At 40.8% G+C, this 19,062-nt stretch overlaps 1 protein-coding gene across 2 annotated transcripts in view; it reads left to right on the top strand.

Annotated features, from left to right (window-relative positions):
* LRRC8C (leucine rich repeat containing 8 VRAC subunit C) overlaps window positions 1–19,062 on the top strand; it is a 110,327-nt gene that overhangs the window by 8,843 nt on the left and 82,422 nt on the right. Inside the window, exon 1 of one of the 2 annotated variants that reach the window (XM_017498342.2) lies at window positions 7,918–8,092. The exons of the other annotated variant lie outside the window; for it this stretch is intronic. The gene's annotated coding sequence lies outside the window, so the exon portion shown is untranslated. Of the gene's footprint in view, window positions 1–7,917; window positions 8,093–19,062 lie in introns of those variants that run through there. 2 annotated transcript variants of the gene reach the window in all.

Here is a 19,062-nt window from a genome sequence, read left to right as displayed (position 1 = left end):
GAGTAACAAGAGCATCTTCAATTTCACTATCCTGATAAGGTTTCTTGAGCCATAGACCTTCATGCCTCAAAGAGAAGACAGCTTTTTATTCAAAAGAAAGAAACAATTGCTTAGGCTTAAAATTAGATGCTTTCTCTGGGTTGATGCCACTGAAATTTGAAGCAATTCAATGTTAAGTTGTGATCTGAGAGGTTCTATGGCATATTGTTTATGCATAATAAAATACGATGTTAGGAAAAGACTGAAAAATTTGAGTCCTGGGAAAAACCAGTCATATTCTTTAGGAGATATATATTAATGTATTTTTAATAACAAATTTCTAGACCATTTAAGTGTTCCATTATCTTTAGAGTAACTCACTTCATGGATACAGCCAGTCATTTGTAGATTTAATTAACAAGTGAATACTCACAAACTTTTTAGAACAGTAGCTGCAGGTGCCAAATACATAAAAGTAAGCAACTATTCCTTAGTAAAGCAGTTATAGCAGTAATATTTAGGGGCAAAAAAAGTCACTCCTGACAATATAAAACTGACTTTTTACTTTAAACTTATACTACATATATGTATAGGAAAACATTCCTATATGCTACTACTTACATCAATACTGTTAGCCACCAAATGTGTGGGGTTTTCCTCACAACAATTCAATTCCCCAATGGACACTGACTGGGTGACCTATAATTTAACTCAGTTCTAATACTACCTGAAGACAGCATTAGATCCCACGAGCTAAGGGCTCAGTCCCACAAGACTGCTTCCCCATCCCCCAATTTCACATGCCAATCATAAGTGGCAGGTTCACAGGTTATATTAGGATATATACCACTTCTGTCCAATTTGGCTACAAATCAAAGGTTCCCACAACCCTTCCTCAGGTTTAATTATTTACTAGAATAACCTACAGAGCTCAGGAAAAGTTTACTTTCTAGATTACTAGTTTATTACAAAAGATATATATAAATATAAATATAAATAAATAAATATGTGTGTGTGTGTATATATGTATATATATATATATATTTAATTTAAAGATAGGGTTTCACCATGATGGTCAGGCTGGTCTTGAACTCCTGACCTCAGGTGATCCACCCACCTCAGCCTCCCAAAGTGTTAGGATTATAGGCGTGAGCCACCGTGCCCGGCCCTACAAAGGATATATTAAAGGATACAAATAAATAGCCAGATGAAGAGATACATAAGGTAAGATCCAGAAGGGTCCTGAGTATAGAAGCTTCTGTACCAGTGGAGTTTTCGGGTACACCCACCCCTTCAGCAGGTAAATGTGTTCTTGTTCATCAACCTGGAAGGTCTCTGAACTCCATCCTTTTGGGTTTCTATGGAAGCATCATTACATAGGCCTGATTGATTAAATCATTAGCATTGGTAATTCAGTCAGTTTCCAGTTCCTCTTCCCTCCCAAACGGTCAAAGGTCCAGGTAGGGCTAAAAATTCCAACCCTCTAGTCTAGACACACACACACACACACACACACACACACACACACACACACGTATGTTTAAGTTTCCATGGCAACCAGCTCCCATCCTGCAGTTATCTAGGGGCTTTCCAAAAATTGCTTCATTAACGTAAATCCAGGTGTGGTTGAAGGGGACTTCCTATGAGTAACAAAAAACACCATTTTCATCTTTATTTGGAGCTATTTCAGGAACTAAAAACAAAATTCAAACATAATAAAAAATGATCCTATGGCTCTAATCACTGAGGAAATTACAAGACTTTTAGAAGCTGTGAGCTAGGAACCATAGACAAACACCAAAATATATATTCCTTATTATATCACAATATGATAATATTTCTCATGTGAAAGTTACTTATCTATCCTTGGCCCATCTGAACAATAATTCTAAGAACAAGACTCCCTGTCTGATATAGTTCATGTTGCCTTAACTCAGAGCCACAGACACATTATGATCTTTCATTAAAAAGTTTGCTTTCGGTCATAAAGTGCTTTTCAATTAGAGTAAGCTGTCAAGCCAACTCATGAAGGCACATATGGCATACAAGTGAACTAGTGGAAAAGGCACAAAAGAATGCAATTTTGAAATACTGAAAAAGTACATTATTAACCTTACTGAAATAGCTGATGGGTTCCATTTAAAAATAAATACCCCTTTCCTATAGGATTAAATAGTAAGCAAGCATGAGAACCCTGAAATTAGACTTGCCTTCGCCCAAATCCCAACTCTTCTTCTCACTGGTCATGTGACCTTTGGCTAGCTACTGGATTAGAATGGGCCTCTGTTTTTCTTGTCTGTCAATAGGAGAAAACAATACCGCCTATGTAATAGATAACTATGGTGAATAAATGAGACAATGCATATAAAGCTAGTACAAATTGAGCATCCCAAATCTGAGGTGCTCCAAATTTTCTGAACACTGACATGATGCTTAAAGGAAATTCTCATTGAAGCATTTTAGATTTTTAAATTTGGGATGCTCACGTGGTAACTAAGTATAGTGAAAATATTCAAAATCTCAAATCTAAAACACTTCTGGTCCCAAGCATTTTGGATAACAGATATTCAACCTGCATTTAGCACATAGTGCGTACCTCATAAATGTTATTTCTTTACTATTTCCAAAAAAATTTCACAAGTTAGTGGAACCAAACAATTCTGTTTTAGGGTGGTAAAATAAATAAGGTTGGTTTTAGAATAATCTGATTTAAAGTTTTATAGAATCCTATTTTTAGGCCCTTGGTACTGTAGGGAGCAAAAACGGGCGATCCTTTCCTATCATAACAGCTGACACCCTCTAACAAAGGCAAATTAACAACAGAAAAGCACAACAAATTTATTTGGTCATAGTTTTACGTGACTCCGGAGACTTCCGAATGAAGACCCAAAGATATAGGGGCAACTATTCCTTTAATCTTATTTTCCATTCAGGGTCTCACTGTGTAGCTAAGGCTGGAGTGCAATGACATGATCATAGCTCACTGTAACCTGTAACTTCTGGGATCAAGTGATGTTCCAGCTCAGCCTCCCAAAATGCTGAGGTTACAGGTATGAGCCACCTACTCTCAGCCCGTTTTTATGCTTAGGTTCAGTGAAGTATGGAAAGCTGTGTAAAAACATGATTAGACAAAAAGGGTATGATCCAGTGCTAATAAACTGAATGGGGAAACCCAGCAAGGCCTGTCTATTCAGATTCTTCTTGGCCTTTCTGTATGATATTCCTTCCTCACAGGTATGGGGTAGAATCCCCCTGGAATGAGGGTCTTAATTTCTTTATAGTCAGCAGTTAGCAAGAAAGGGAAAAGGAAGGGAAGGAGAAGTTTAGAGTAAAATTTTTAGGCTTTAAGGCTGGTTTTGGGGAAAAGGTTCTGGTTTATATGCCCCACTTCAGGGAAGAAGGAATCCAGTTTCTATGGCTTGCTTCAAGGGAGAATAAGAGAATGAAAGACATGAGGGCAGGAGAAAGTCAGAGACTTTGCTTCTGAGGCTGCTTTTTAGTCTTTCACTTTTAAGGGGTACCATTTTTAGCCCCAATAGACCACCATCTCCTCTGGTACAAATTCAACTGCCATTTTAGGGTCAAGTCCACATTTGACAACATTATCTCTCAGGCAATTTTCTGCACAAAGGACATTTTCTAAGGAAGGTTTTATTCTCCCCAACTTAGCATTTTTAATGCATAGAGTCAAGGATTTCAAAACTGTTGCTAAAGGTAGCATTTATTTTGCAAGTATTACAGTAATTCAGAAAGTGCTAATGGTTGCAACAGTGTAAACAGCTGAAACTTAAAATATCAATGTTTTCCTTTAGCTCAGTTTCTTTTCACAAAGCTCAGAGCAGATGTGCACAGGGTGGATAGATAAGGCAGTGTAAAATCCTGCTGGTGGTTTTAGTTTAGAATGTAGATTTTACTTGCATTCTTACCAGGCAGGATCAACTGGAATCAAATGTAAAACAAAACAAGAATAGCAGGTTGGTCTGAAAGAACAATCCCAGCATTGACAACATCAAGGTTTAAGTAGATATATATACATAATACATAAATTTAGTATGAATTCTTTTTTTTTTTTTTTTTTTTTGAGACGGAGTTTCACTCATGTTTCCCAGGCTGGAGTGCAATGGCGCGATCTCAGCTCACTGCAACCTCCGCCTCCTGGGTTCGGGCAATTCTCCTGCCTCAGCCTCCTGAGTAGCTGGGATTACAGGCACGCACCACCATGCCCAGCTAATTTTTTGTATTTTTAGTAGAGACGGGGTTTCACCATGTTGACCAGGATGGTCTCGATCTCTTGACCTCGTGATCCACCCGCCTCGGCCTCCCAAAGTGCTGGGATTACAGGCTTGAGCCACCGCGCCGGGTAGTATGAATTCTTTATGAGCTAAAGGGTACAGGTTTTAGAGCTTGTAGTATAATAAGACTTATATTGAAAGTCAGAACCAGTACAAGAAATTGAAACACTTAAAAACTCATTCTTTCAATATTTAATATCAGGTGTGCAGGGTGTTGATAATGGACATAAAAGTGAATTAAGATACAGTTCTGCCTTGGAGAGGCTCCCAGACTCTGTAGTGAAGAGGCATGGAAAGAGACAAATGGGAGCATACCATGGTAAGTGCTGTGGTCACACAAGGAAGGAAGAGTTACAGGTGCCTAGAACCTGTGGAAGCTTCATAGAGACAGTGACTTAAATTGTGCCTTCAGGTTGGGCTTGGTGGCTCATGCCTACAATCCCAGCACTTTGGAAGGCCAAGGCAGGTGGATCACCTGAGGTCAGGAGTTTGAGAGCAGCCTGGCTAACATGGCAAAAACCCATCTCTATTTTTAAAATTTTAAAAATTAGCTGGGTGTGGTGGCAGGGGCCTATAATCCCAGCTACTTAGGAGGCTGAGGCTGGAGAGTCGCTTGAACCCAGGAGGCAGATGTTGCAGTGAGTGGAGATCGGGCCACTGCACTCCACTCAGAGTGCAGTGACAGAGTGAGACTTTGTCTCAGAAAAAAGTAATAATAATAATTAATTATGCCTTCAAAGAACAGCTCAGCCCAGCCTGTGTTTTTTTGCAGCTAACAACAAAACAATGTAACATAATTGTTGTTTCCATACAACCCACTAGAGGGGTTACAGATATTCTAAGTCTCACCACAACCCTAAAAAGTAGCTATATTCCAATAGACAGATGAGGAAACTGAAGTTCACAGCTAGCAAAGCAAAATTTAAGCCCAGACCTATTTCATTCCAAATCCCTTACCATGACTCTGCACAGCCCAGAAAGATCTACTTCTGCTCCCTTTCACCAACCTGTACATGGTTAACTTGTAATTATGCAGGGTCTTTAGTGTGGGAACTACTCACTCTGGAAGTCCAGCTAGAATGTCAAAATGTAGCCTAAAGATTGGGGATAAAGTGAAAGGTCAAGACAGAGACTGTATACCCAGTTTATCTAACTTACAGTGCCCTCTCCCTTCTGGAGATGTGCTGAACTTCAAGCACATTTGGTTCAAAATGATTTATTCTGGTTCATGTGTATGCCTGATTCCCTCTCCCATGAACTATAAACACCCTGAAGTCAGAGAATAAGCCTTGTACTTCTTTAAGACCCTCACTTAAGTTGACTGATTGCTAATTCGCCCCGTTCTTTACAGAGAGCTTGATACATGTGGGTGTTGATGTGAATTAGGTAGACTGAGGTGAGATGACTAGATTTAAGGTTTACATGCTACAAAATAAGAAAAGTTGAATTAAATAGTGTAGCATAGCAGTTTTTAGATTAGTATCTTCGAAGCATTAATGTACATGTGAATCACTGACCTACACCTGAAGAACTACCCAGCTGATCCTATTAGAATTAGCCAAAAGTATTGCAATAAAGCAACCTGGGGTGGACTCAACTTGCAGGGGATTCAGATCCCAGATTTCCAAACCTTTTGCTATTCCTGGTACTTTTGCTTTCAATGAAGAGTAGTAAGTACAATAGTAGCTCTCATTTATTGAGTACTTATAAAGTGCCTGGCACTGTTCTGGGTGCTTTGAGCATGTTAGCTAATTCTCACAGCACCCTGTAGTCCTGTACCTATACTGATGATACAGGGATGGGGGTGCAGATAAAGAACAGTACATTTCCTAAGTTTAAACTAGAAGAGCAGAGATTTAATCCTGGCTCACCTAAGTACAAAGTTTAAGGTTCAATGGTTCCTTGACACTGGGTAGCAAGGAAGCATTTCAGGGATGCCTAAGCTTGTGGTCAGGTGCCAATGGTACACAGAAGTGTATTAGAGAGCTCTTGCAGAATAAGGCCCTCCACAGGAGGGTTGTGACCTTGGTACTTGCCTCAGGTAAGGTAAAGCTACTTCAGAGAATATTGCTGCATCTACCCTGGTGACTTACAAGGTACTTGAATTTTATTTTATTTATTTATTTTAAGCAAACTGCTAAAGTTAGGCTTTGCCTTTTTCTCACTCTCTAGGAATTTATCTATCTGCTGACTAGAAGGTATGTCCCGACCTAAATTTTTGTCTTGTTCTAGATTAATTAAGACTGGTGTTAGATTCAGCTCCTAAGGCCTAAGAGGGTTAAGGCTGTCTTCTGGGAAGGACATCCAACAGCAGCACTGGAATTGGAGAAAAGGGTAGGATTTTGTTGAGTGAGCAGGGGAAAGCAATGTAAAGCCCAAGAGAACATCTTTTGAACAAACGTCCTTTTCATTTATGTTTAGAAATAGAACATGGTAAAAGGCGGCAACTGCTTTCTGAAGGCTTGTAGTATGAAAACAGGCCAAGTGGCCAGCGACTAGTTGTCTATGTTTCTCTACTCACATACCTCTGTCTTTTCCAGACTGCCAGGGCTAGTTTGACTTTGGGTGCTCTTCAAATAGCTGGTATTGATAAGGCATTCCCAGAATATTGTGTTACTTAGTAATCTTGTCTGCACATTTTTTTTTTCACTGGCAGAGGTTTTCCATACAGAAAGCTGCCAGCTTTCAAGACGTCAGAGTTTGCTTTTTCATCCTGAAATTGGGTGGGAAAATAGGGAGAAGAAAAGCACGATTCAGATCAATGAGGGAAACCCCTCCCCCATACTCGTTAAACAACAGGTGGTTTTGTGTGCACCGTCAACTCCTTTATGCGGGAGCTGTAGGCAGGGCATTCCAACTGAGTCTCCCTGGAATCTGCCGCTTAGCCCGTCTTGCAGGGGCGGTGTAGTTGGGGATTCCGGCCTGAAAGGAGACTCGGTTGTCAAGGAGCTCAAGGGCTTCATGATCCAAGGACACCGGGTTTTGCTTTTCTCCTTCTCCACCTTCCTCAGTGTACCCCGCCGTCCCCTCCCCACCCTTTCTCCGAGGAGGCCTTCGCTTCTCACGTGGAGGGGTTACCTTCATCCTGACCCTGGCCTTCGGAGGAGTTCTCAGAAGGGCTATTTTTAGTGGTGGCGCTCCCCTCTAACTTACCCAGGGGAGGAGCCGCGGTGGCTGAGCCGACGCGGCGCGCACAGCCGCCTGTGGTTTTCCGTGCATTGTTAGGGATGAGGGGTGGAGGTGGTGTAGACTCAGCCGAGTCCCCCCTCCCCCACGCAGAGCCCGCCAGGTGGGCTTCTCAGGGAGTGGCCGCCTCGCGAAGCCGAGAGAGGATTTCTCTCCAGGTCTCGGAGAAAGCCCCTGGCGGCTGGCGGCAGCCCTCGCTGGCGGGTCCTGGGTGCGGGGTGGTCTCTACAGGGGAGGAAGTTCCCGGGCACCGCGGCCTGCGTCACAGCGGGGCTGGCACCGCGGAGCCGGCTCGGAGGGCGGCGGCGACCCCGGGGCCGGGCGCTGGGCGGCGCTGGCTGCCGCTGGCCCGGCTGCGCGTGGGGCGGTGCTGGAGGCGGCTCCGTCCGCGGCCGGGGAGGCGGAGGGGAGGAGGGCTTGCGGGGCTGGGGCGTTAGCTGCGTCCCAGCTGGAAGCCCGCGAAGAGGACGAGGAGGAGGGCGCTGCCGTGGCCGCGGCCGCAGTGCTCGGGCGCGACAAGCCATGAGCAGCGGCCCCGCGGGCGACCCAGCCGTCGCTGGCAGCTGCTGAGCCCGACTCCCGGGCAGCTCGTCGCTCCCCAGCACCTTCTCCAGCCGGCACCCTCGCGCCCGGAGGTAAGGGCGGGGGATCCGCGGAGGGATGGAGAGCGGCAGCCCGCAGAGGGCCACCCGCTCGGTCCTCTGGGCGCGCCGGACCGGGACTCGCCCCCGCTTGCTTGCGTCCCTGCCTTCTCCCGGCTCTCAGACAGGCAGAATGTGGTTGCCCGCCCGGCTTGTGGGGCCGAGAACCATCTGCGGCTGCGGCTCAGGAGCCCGCCAACCCCCACCCCACCCAATCCACGCCAGCCCCGGCGGCCGCGCGAGGACCCCAGCCTGGAGCCCAGCACCGCGCGGCCGCGCCAGGTCCTGCGGACTGGGCACGGAGGCGGGGGGCGGTTTGCGAGAGAAAAATGTATCCGTGGCCGGGGCGATCGTCGTTCTTTCCTACCTCGAAAATCCCTGAGACCCCGGGGCCTGTCCTTTCCGGTCTCTCACACCGCTGCCACCTCCGAACCCTGGAAGTTAGGACTTTTGGGGAGGGAGAGGATTTTGAAGGTCTCTGGAAGAAACGAGAGAGCACCGTGTGCTCACCTGCAGGACCGGAGGGGAGGGGGTTTAGCTCGATCCGGCGGGCCCCAGAACCCAGGTGTGTAGGCCAGCGATTGAGACCAAGACCGCTGCCTTCATCCCACACCGAGGCTTGCTGATTTTTCCCTTTCCAGCCGATTCCCACCAACGGGATGATTAGGGATGGAGTTAGCAACTCAGGAGCCTTAGGATGTGTTCTGTGGACGCGAATGCCTTTCTTTTCTCCCTCAGCCAATTATTCCCTCCCCACCCCAACCCCCCACGCCTGCCCGGTATACAGCAGAGTCCAAACACTTTCTTCCAAACCTCGCACCCTCCGTAGTTTTGCAATAGCTGGACACCTAGCCCGCATCCTGATGCGGATATTTCATAGTGTTAGGGCTAAACTTCCCTTGGTTTCAAATTCCTTAAGCATGCTAAAAACCCAGCAAACGTTAGGAAACATTTTCAGGTTCCCATCCTCCTTAAAGTAAAAAATAAGAACCAATTCGTCTTTGTGGGAGTCCCGGCTTTTGGCACGAGGAGGCTTCAATTACCTCCATTTAAAACAGCCTTTGAGGGAAGGAATAGGTAAAGGAAATCGCAGCCCTATTTAAGTCACATACTTCTTTCGCGATAAGGTGAGAAATGTAGCCTTAACCAACAGTCACGTTTCCGGGCAGGTACGTGGTGGTTTCTCAAAGCGTGGATGAGGCTTCAGCGTGGGCAGGTCATTAAGATGCCATTTAGATGAAAAAGGAGTAAAAGTGGAGTAGTCCTCTTGGTTAGCACAACGCCGCAAATTCGCCAGAGTCAAATCAGTTTTATACATGTATACATTCTGTTTATGTTAAAATAATTTGTTGAAAACCCAAAACGTAATCAGAACTACACAAAACTTGCTCAGATTCATAAACAATGTGTTGAGTGTGTGAACAAAGATATATTAAATTTATACAGCTCTAGTCTGTGATATTTGTATTTCTTGTGACTTGCTTAAATAGGGAAGGCCAAGGGTATAACTGATTTGCTTTACTCTGGAGGTGATTAACTGAAATTCTGTCTTGGGGTCAGTTTGTTTCCTTTGAGGGGGATGTAGGGCAGTTTTGCAAAGATAAGTGTTTTCCATGGTTCACATAATAGATTGGCCACAGACAGGGCTCATCAACCCAACAATTGTATCAGAGATACCAAGCATATTTAACAATTTTCTTATTAATAAAATCATCAAAGCCTTTATTAATAGTACTAATCTATTATTTCTGAGTAAGAACTTTAATGAAATGTGTTTTTAAAAGGGAATGCTTTTAGTGAAAATAATGCATTAGGAACTGTAAGATAAATGAAAATGTTGCACTTTATTTCCATGAAGTTTATCTTTTAAAAACAATACAAAGTTAGAAATATGTTTAATTCCCAAGTGTTCAATTCTTACCAAATTGTTATGATTTTTGAATAGTCTATAGTTTTCTGGCCGGGCGTGGTGGCTCACGCCTATAATCCCAGCACTTTGGGAGGCCGAGGCGGGTGGATCACAAGGTCAAGAGATCGAGACCATCCTGGTCAACATGGTGAAACCCTGTCTCTACTAAAAGTACAAAAATTAGCTGGGCATGGTGGCGCATTCCTGTAGTCCCAGCTACTCGGGAGGCTGAGGCAGGATAATTGCTTGAACCCAGGAGGCGGAGGTTGCAGTGAGCCGAGATTGTACCATTGCTCTCCAGCCTGGGTAACAAGAGCGAAACTCCGTCTCAAAAAAACAAACAAACAAAAAATAGTCTATAATTTTCTTAAGTTATATTCACTTATAACATTATAATAGCGTGAGCCCAAGTTTAAAATGAAGTGAGGGAGAAACTATACTTATTTTTCCAAGAAATATGTTAATGATTTAATATGATACATTCCTATAACATAGTCTAGCTGCATACTAAATAACTAACAGAAATTATTTCAGGTTCTTGCAACAAACCCCTAAGGTAGATGGTGCCATCCATATTTTACAGAAGAGGGAAGTTTAGAGTTCCTGACTTGCCAAAGACTATACAGCTAAGTTAGTGCCTGAATGAAATCAGCCTCCTTAGTCTTAATGATATACCTTTTTCATTATCCAAAGCTAATTCTTTTTTTCTGTATAAATTTATTGTTAACTTGCTATAATGACTATATGAGGAAACAGATTGTAAAGTCATCTGTCCAGGGTTTTCCATATAACTAGTACATAACAGAATTCCAATTTTTGAATCAAGGCCATCTGTTTCTTGCCACTGATTTCTATTAAATGACTGATCCAGAGCTTAACCTTATGGACAATTTACTCCTGCCCATCAGCTGTTACCACTAACATGCCAATGATGGTCTCATGGGCAGTAACACACTCCCAAGATTTTATACCTCATTTATGGAGTGTTGGCTGTATCTCCAGTTCCAGATCACTCATGAAAGCATATTACAACTAATGACGGTTACATTACCATAGAGGTATCCTTGAATCCACTTGAATTCCTTTTGAAATATACATCATTCTGGTTTGGCATGGGGTAAAGAGAATGGCCTCCAGAAACAGCTGCTATCAAATTCAGACTCCGCTGCACAGTAGGAGTGCAAATGAGCTCAGGTTATTTAACTTCTTTGAACCCTGGCTTCCTCTTGTATAATGGGGTTAATAAAGCCTGCCTAGCTGGATCACTGTGTGGATTACTTGTAATAGTGCATGTAAAGGACAGCTCCTGTTACCTAGTCAGTGCTCAGTAAGGATTAACACTAGTATATCCTAGCCCTAGTAGAAATTTCTGCTGTATTTCACTTCATGTATATTTTACGTGCATGTAGTAATCAGTCATTGCTATCAGTGATTCACTCTTTATATAATTACACAAAGGTCTAATATGGTTCTTTGCATCTTTAACTTTTGAATCACATCCTTTTTTGTTGTCTTGAGTCAGAAACATCTACTCATATTCTGTAGTTTTTCCTTTGCTCTTAGTCTTTTATTTTAACTTTACTAACAATATGTCAGTGGGTTGGAATTTGTAGTTTTGGCAAACCTACTTTCCTGTTTTCTGCCTCTCCTAACCTCTTAGCCTTGTATATCACTCAGGGTACCATGACAATGCCAGTCTCTCCCCACCACACACCTCACCCTGGACCAAGCCTTCACCAGCTGAAATTTTGCATCTCCTGTAAGGCTCAGCTAAAAGCTTCTCCTTCAGAAGCCTGCATGTTTTCCTCCAGATCCTTTGTCAGTTCACTTATAATTCAGACAACACATACCCCTCCCAAAGTTCTGGGATAATAGGCATGAGCCACCACGCCCACCCCACCGCTAATGCTTCTTAAATTTTTTTTAATTGTTATTTTTCCAGGTAATATATTTGAAAGACTATAAACTCTTAGAGGCCAGGGATTTTAAAAAATATTTCTTTATACTATTTGCTTGGGATAATATATGGATGGTTTCTATTTCCTGAATGAGAGACAAATCAGATATTCTGAGATTTTTACAATAATTAGGAAAGACATCCAAATTGTTAGTGGCACCATCCTTGTTACCTTGAGACTTGCGAATCCCAGCCTTCGCCACTAATTTAACTGGTCTTACACTTACTGGAAGGCTATCATTCTTCAACAAAGCCTTGAGCGTTAAGTACCATGTAAGATAGCTATGTTTCGTTAATAAATTGCTTCCATGGTGATATAATAACCTCATTATGTTGCAAATATATCGAGCATGTCAACAGTATTTGAGTAGTTTGATAGTTTAGATGGCTAATGGTCCAAATGTATTGCTTTAATTAAGAATAGGATTTACTTGAGAGGAAGGAACAGCCACCTCAGAGAGGAGATTGAAGTAATGAGCAGGAGGATTTCAGACCACTTCCACTGAAGGTAAAACTAATCATGGCACAATGTAGAGGCTGCAACCAGCCTCTCTGAAGTGACCTTCAGAGAGAAAATTAGCACAAAGACCCACTCTCACCCCAAATATGAGGGGTAGAAAATAAAAGGAAGAGGTAAAACAAATTAAGGATAACTATAATACTTCATGACTGAGGCCTGTTAGATATTGGTCATTCTTGGACTATTAAAATAGGAAAGTAACTGTGGGGTCAAGATAGGCCAGAAAGAGAAACTAATGTTGCCTCGGACACTTGCTCCAGGGCCAACACAGAACAAGAGTGTAATCTCAGAGCGTTGTTTGAAATACATAGTTTGGCAGGAATATATTCCTAATGATTACAAGATAGAGAAGGACTAAGCTCTTTTCCAATATCAGGCGTAAAACAAGCAACAACAACAACAACAACCCTAGACTGTCTATTTAGGAGTATAACATATCATCACAAATTTGAGGAGTGAATTTAGGACCATCTTCCGGTATTGGATGGGTGTTCTTTTAAAATATGGCTCTATAGTCTAAGGTGTATCTAACCGAATGTCAATTGATAGAGACAAGGTGATATGGGTTCAAAAAATAGAGTTCAGAAAAGAAAAGGAAGAATTGGCAACATTCAAAAATCAATTTTAAGAAAAATATGTTAAAGCTTAGGGAAGTAACTGAAAATGTTCCAGATGCCCAGAGTATTTTGAGTCGTTCAGGAGAGCTATATGTTCTTTAAAGAACCATTCTAAGGACTCAGAAGAATAAAAGCTCTTTCCATACCTAAAGAGGTTGTGAAGGTAAAACAAGAAGGAAGTTAGTTTGTCTGAAACAAAAAAACTACCCAAGGGCTGGAAACGCTAGAGAGAACATAGTGGAGCTAATTTCATTTCTCAACCTTTTATTGATTATTAACCTCAGTCTGTGAACCTTTTGTCGATAAGTTGTAAAAACACAGATATACTCTATCTGTTTTTGTACTGTGACTCTTCCATGGACCACATTATTTAAAGTTTTGTTACCCCGCCTTCCCATCAACCAGTTTTTGCTAGGGGCAAGATGGTCCTCCGAATTGAGAATACATGGTGTAACATGGTTCTATATGATTTTTAAAATCACAAAAGAGCCATATAAAACTTAAGAACATGAAAAATAGTCAACGTATCTATATATTTTTGTATGAATATAATACAATACCTTAATTTACACATCCTCTGAAATTAATTACTTTTTTTGGCATCTATAAATAAAGGCTACTTTATTGACCCTTCAACTGAAATTCATATGTAAAAATGTCAGGCTTTTAGTCCCAATTTTACACTGGCAAAATTATTAAATCATAAAGTTGTCTCCCAAAGCCTCCTCTACCTGCATCCTTTTGTTTCCAGGATGGGAAGCCCTCCCCAAACTTCAGACATTCAACATCCTTTATACATTTCTGTTATGCTGGAATGCTGTGGCATTAGCCATTAATTCTTTTGACTGATCAATTGTATATAAGTATAAATTAGTTTGTCTCTATTAGAGAATATGTTTTAAACTACTTATACGTAAATTTTTGGATTTTTTTTGAGATGGAATCTTACTCTGTTGCCAGGCTGCAGTGCAGTGGTGCGATCTCAGCTCACTACAACCTCTGCCTCCCAGGTTCAAGTGATTCTCCTGCTTCAGCCTCCCAAGTCGCTGGAACTACAGGCACATGCTACCATGCCCAGCTAATTTGTTTGTATTTTTAGTAGAGATGGGGTTTCCCCATGTTGGCCAGGATGGTCTCTATCTCTTGACATTGTTATCTGCCCTCCTTGGCCTCCCAAAGTGCTGGGATTATAGGCATGAACCACCGTGCCCAACCTACTTATTTATAATTATGAAACACTGTGTTCTATAGCTATGAGATTTCAGTTCACAACAATTAGATTTGGGGGCAGGAGAGGGCCTCTGAAGAAATTCGTGGCTTTCTCATGTTTCATGCCTTGCTCAGTTTCTTTAGGTAGCATGAGCCTATCATGGCAGCTGCAAGGACTAGAGGAGCTTGTCTCCTTTATATGTTGGCTGCTTTCTGCATCTGGAGCCTGTCATGCCCTGACATGTTCCCGTCCCCCAAAACAACTCATCCTTCATCTCCTCCATCTTTTATTTAAATCATATTCTTTTCCTTTTCCCTCAAACCTCCAGAAATATGTTTGTTTTTCAATTCTCTGCTTGATTTTTGGAGCTACACTAAAACTGCTACAAGGACAGAGACCATATCTGTCTTGTATACTGCTGTATCTACAGCACTTGCAAAGTGTTTGGGGCATAGCTGCTTAAGAAATAGTCATGTTATAAATATTTAATGACATAATTTACAGTAACATTTCTTACCTACTATTTGGAGTATATCCATTGTCTTTTCTATTATTTTAGTTTCTGATGATGAAATTTGAAAGTATACTTAGAAGTCATACTTCTTAATAGGGATATTAAGAGATATATCAATATTTCTATATGTGATTGAAAAGCAGGCAAAAATATATAAATAATTATAAATTAGGAGCAAGCATATGAAACATGATTTAAAACATCAATGTAAATCCTAGATAAAAGTCATTAAATACACTAAAACTATGAAAACTCATGCATCTTGTGAGTTCTCCTTATGTATTTTAAGAACTTATCAAAATCAACAAAAATTGCTAACTAGTCTTTCAAATGTCTTAGAGATTTATGAAAACTAGAAACTGGTTTAAGTATCTTTTTAATATGAAAGATATAACCTATAAATCTAACTCCTGGGAAAATACTGTAGAGAATTAAGTAACTGTGAGAATGACTTCATTAACAAAACATCATCAGGCTAATTCATATTATCTCTCTTGACATTAGCAAGGTTCATTATAATGTGCTTATCAGTAAAGTTCGGAGATACTGTCCAGCACACATAACTTTCTAGTTAGTGCACTGCTGTGTGGATAACTGTGACAAAAAGTGATTATCAGCGGGGTAAGTAGCAGCTGGAGGTATGTCCAGGGTTTGGATCTGAGTTAAGTGTTTTAAAATTTTATCTGAGGATCTGAATGGCATGATAGAAAACAATGCAGGTGATGCTTACATAAGTGACTTTGTGGTGGATAGAGTGCCTTGGTGTTAAAGTGAGAATTTGAAATGGGTTTGGCAAAATACATTAAAAAATATAAAAGGGAAAAGAAATAATCAAAAATAAGCAATTAAATTCATTTAAGGAAAGTACAGGGTGGTACCTTGAAGAAAACTAAGCAAATGACATAAATACACTAGGTTTGTGTTTGTTCTGTTAAATTTTTTACTGTCGTTTCCAGTATTTAGAAGAGTGTGCAACATGAAGCAGAGGTTTAATAAATATTTGCTGAATGAATATGTGAATAAATGTAAGATGGAGGAAGACAATGTGCAATTAGGGCAAAAGTAAAATTATTCTTAAGGGGATGGAAATGAGTAACTACTAAACTGTTAGAAAAACCTTTTGGACAAATAATTTATGGGCATGTTTTAAAGTTTTATTTGTCTTATATGTAAAATGCTTCTGGTAGATGGATTCAAAAATTCATTCTGGCCGGGCGCCGTGGCTCACACCTGTAATCCTAGCACTTTGGGAGGCCGAGGTGGGTGGATCACCTGAGGTCAGGAGTTCAAGACCAGCCTGGCCATCATGGTGAAACCGCACCTTAAAAAAAAAAAAAAAATTCATTCTTAGGGACATTTGATAAGAAAAGTGAATGGTCAGATATAGTTAACCTAGACAAAAAGTGTGGGTTGAAGGTCACTAGACTCTTCACTGACACCTAACAATTAACTGGATGGCTAGGTAGCTTGTTTCTAAGAACAAGTATTTCCCTATTAAACTTCATGAGAAAATTGCTTAATCGTTTCATTAGGAATGTTTGTTTTTTCATAGAAGGAGATTGTCAGTTCTGATTTGCAAGTAGATTCTGTTCGTGATCAAGTTTGAAACTTTTTTTTTTTAATAGTCACTCAACTTAGTCTTTGCAGGTCTGTCTTAGTCAAGGAAAAGTCTATCCATCTCATTCCATTTTTGCATTAGGGTCGTTGAATTTGTTACCTACTCATTAACTTTTTAGGTTTCTTTAGTTATACATTATATCCAGAGTCAATTACAAGCACTGTTTATATAAACGTGGATAATACTTTGAACTGGTTTTCTATGCCAGGGCAGATTTCAAAGCATAACCTAAACTAACATAGTTTCATCGTTATCTACTTTATATTGTTTATGGACCTGGGCTTCTTTATTTCTGTGTTCTGTTCTACTTTGCATGCTTTCTTTTAAAAGGCACCGCAAGAAGTGTTTAGTAATCCACTTAAAGGATCTTGTTGTGTGATCAGCTCATACACTGCCATATGATATTGCACAACCAGTAAGGCCAATGAGTTAACATCTTTGTGGAAGCTTTGTAAAATCCTTGAAGTTATGTTTTTTTATTATTACTTCTTTCACACTAGAAATACTTTTTATAGTACTTTTCTCTCAGCTTGTCTACTCCAAGGCCAGAACTCAGAGAGTATCTAACTTATTGCTATTAGATTTTGCCTCTGGTACTTGTAACTGTGGTATCCCTATTTTCTTGAGGACGCTTTTTCCCGGTCAGATTCTTGTCCTACTAGAAAGTTGTATTCCTTACTGCCTAAAAAATTGAGGTTCTGTTGGTCACAGAGTAGATACCAGACAAGTATCCGGGGGAGGGGAGGTATTCTGTGCATTTCTAACATTTATGAAGTGTAACATTAGTACCTAAATAGGATTTTATACATAGGGGATTTAATCCCAAGAATGCAAATGCAAAAATTTCATGGAAAGGGGATTTAATCCCAAGAATGCAATGTCAAACTAAATTTATCTCTAAATGTGACACTTTGGGAACAGCATGTTAGAAATTAGGTTGATTCATGACCAGGCATGGTGGCTCATGCCTGTAATCCCAGCACTTTGGGAGGCTGAGGCAAGAAGATAACCTGAGGTCGGGAGTTCAAGACCAGCCTGGTCAACACGGTGAAATCCCATCTCTACTAAAAATACAAAAATTAACTGAATGTGTTGCTACGTGCCTGTAATCCTAGATACTTGGGAGGCTGAGACACGAGAATCACTTGAACCTGGGAGGCAGAGGTTGCAGTGGGCTGAGATCACGCCACTGTACTGCAGCCTGGGTGACAGAGTGAGACTCCGTCTTAAAAAAAAAAAAAGGTTTATTCAATTATGTACGAGTAGGGAAGGTGGATATATTCTATTCTTTTTTGTTTGTTTGTTTTTGAGATAGGGTCTTGCTCTGTCATCCAGGCTGGAGTGCAGTGGCACCAGTTTGGCTCACTACAACCTCTACCTCCAAAGCTCAAGCCATCCTTCTACCTCAGCCTCCAGAGTACCTAGGAGCACAGGCACAAACCCCCATGCCCAGCTGTTTTTTGTAGAGACAGGGTTTCATCATGTTGTCCAAGCTGTTCTGAAACTCCTGAGCTCAAGCGATCCACCTGCCCCACCTCCCAAAGTACTGGAGTTACAGGAGTGAGCCACTGTGTCCGACTGGGAGGACATATTCTTAATGAACCTATACAAATAGCTACATTTGTATGTAGCAGCATACACATGCCAGGAGCAGTAAAGGGTCTTAATGTGTATGGTAATGACTATCATCCCACATAGTTTTGTGGACCAGGCAAACCTATCTATGTCACATTTTTTACAGAATTATAGATTCCATGATAGTGGATTTATCGTCAAAAAGTTTTATTGCTTTTAAGTATGGTTAGAATAAGTAAAGTTTATCTAAATGATCTTTAATAAAAATCAGTTGTGTTTTCCTAAGTTTACCTCTTTAAAATTCAATTTTGAAAGTATTATTATAATCTTCTGGGTAGTCACTAGTTTATTGTCACAGCTTTTCTTGTCATTTCATACAGGATGTTTTCCTTCATAGTGATAAAATACTAGAAAATTTGTGAGTTCCAGAATTCTAAACTGTGTGCTTGTGCTGTGTAGTATTCTGAGGAATACAGTCCCTCACTCTCTGAAACCGGGCTTCTGATGCATACAGTACTATTTGAGAATATGCCAGTGAAACATTTGAATTTTGATATAGCTGCAGGCATAGCCAATAATCAGAGATGTTTAAGTTACAATTCTTTTGTTTCAAGTTTTTAAAAAAGACAACCTACAAATGCACTGAAATAACCTACTAAATTAAGGGTTAGTGATAATCTAAGAAGAAAAACAGGGGCTTTTTCAAATATCTTTCAAAAAATAAAACATCAATGGTAGGATAGCTTTGTATCAATTAACTCTTGAGTTTACAACAATTATAAACTGACCAAAATATAAAATGTCTCATTTTTTAATTAACTCTTGAGTTTATAACAATTATAAACTGACCAAAATATAAAACCTCTCATTTTTAAATTTTAGTTATTTATTTATTTGAAACAGGGTCTCACTCTGTTGCCCAGGCTGGAGTACAGGGGCACGATTGCAACCTTAACCTCCGGGCTCAGGCAGCTCTCTCACCTCAGCCTCCTGAGCAGCTGGAACTGCAGGCATGTGCCACCATACCTGACTAATTTTTTGTAT

The sequence above is a fragment of the Cebus imitator genome, unplaced genomic scaffold (assembly GCF_001604975.1).
Source record: "Cebus imitator isolate Cc_AM_T3 unplaced genomic scaffold, Cebus_imitator-1.0 Scaffold240, whole genome shotgun sequence".
Taxonomy (NCBI): domain Eukaryota; kingdom Metazoa; phylum Chordata; class Mammalia; order Primates; family Cebidae; genus Cebus; species Cebus imitator.
Note: the sequence above shows the minus strand (reverse complement) of the source record. Positions and strands in the feature narration are given on the sequence as shown.